This window comes from Stegastes partitus, unplaced genomic scaffold (genome assembly GCF_000690725.1).
Source record: "Stegastes partitus isolate 25-593 unplaced genomic scaffold, Stegastes_partitus-1.0.2 Scaffold537, whole genome shotgun sequence".
In the NCBI taxonomy this organism is placed as follows: domain Eukaryota; kingdom Metazoa; phylum Chordata; class Actinopteri; family Pomacentridae; genus Stegastes; species Stegastes partitus.
In genome coordinates this window covers 142,673-144,105 of record NW_007578268.1, presented here as the reverse complement: position 1 = coordinate 144,105, position 1,433 = coordinate 142,673, and positions in this window count along the sequence as shown.

Below are 1,433 nucleotides of genomic sequence, written 5' to 3'. Positions count from 1 at the left end.
CTCAGCAGCTGAAGTTAAGATCAGTGTGGATGATGCTCTGCTAGCATGTGATGCTAACGTGATGCTAGCGCTGTGCTCAGTGTCTCCTCTCAGAGTCACTTAGTCATGATGGAGCTGTGCTGCTAGCAGCTCTGCAGGACTCTGATTCACTCCACAGCTTCTCGCTTATTAATTCACCGCGACGAATTCCTGCGATTCCGCCCACGCAGACACACAAAACCACAAAGCCAGAGAAACACAGCGGCGTGAGTCAGGAGGCTTTTCTGTGGAAGGGTTCGCTCAGGTTAGCGACGCCGAGACGAGCCCGGGGCCACGGGGGGAGGCGAGGGGAGCAGAGAACGGCTTCATGAAGCTTTAAACGAGCCATAAATGCATTAAAAGCTTTATTCACTTACACAACATTAAGGATTCAAACGCTTAAAGAGAAGGTGTTTTATTAAAACACAGCAAAGTGCTGGTGTGTGTTTCATCTGAATATTCTGCTGGAGTCAGACCTGCTGCTGCTGATTTAATTCAATAAATGTAGATTTATCCATTAAAGCAGCCGATGAGGTTCCAGCAGGTGACACCACGTCATCAGCAGACTTTCTTCTTCTTCTAATTGAAAATATNTCTTCCCTCAGGTTGGATGGTGCCTACAGAGAAGGTCCACAGCTCCTCCTGGTCCATTCTCAGAGCTTTTAGATGCTTGTTTCAGCCATGCTTCTGTCTCTGAGCTGCTTTATTGGACAAATGAGACCAGATGAGTCTTCACTGATCCCACAGTGGAGCGGTTAGCATATTAGCATGTAGCATATATTTCATCACAATCACTTTATTCGACATGTTTTATTAAACAATTCACCAAAAATAAATCCACTTCCGGGTGTTTGTCCTGCTGTCAGACGTCCAACAGGTCCGTCTGACCCGTATCAGTGAGTCGGGCTTAAACCTTAAACTGCTGCAGATCTCCGTTAACGTGAACCTGCTCCACTCGTCCACTCTGCAGAAGCTCCGGCTGAGCGGCTCTGAGCTCTCGACCGACGGCAGCTTCTCCGATCAGCAGAGCTTCCACCACCAGGACGGTCCCTGAAGGCCTCTGACGAGCTCTTATTGATGCTCATTGGTCCTCCGGGCCGCCGATCGAAGGACCGGAGCTGCTGCAGGATCCTGGTGGAGTCGAGAGGCAGAATCGATCCTCATGGTGGAGCAGAGGCCGTGAATCAGCCACAGGTCCACGGTGGAGGATTTCATCCAGAGCTGCTGCACCGAGACGTGACCAGAACTAAACAGGTCCGACTCGTTTAATGAGACTCAAGAGCCAGCAGCGGGTCCTCGTTAACCCTCAGCTGCTCAACGCAAACGAAGACGAGTCGATCGTCAGCCTCCAGAGCTGACGGAAAGTATGAGGAGTGTAATCTGAGGCTGAGTGGCCTCTAATGGAGGGATGATCG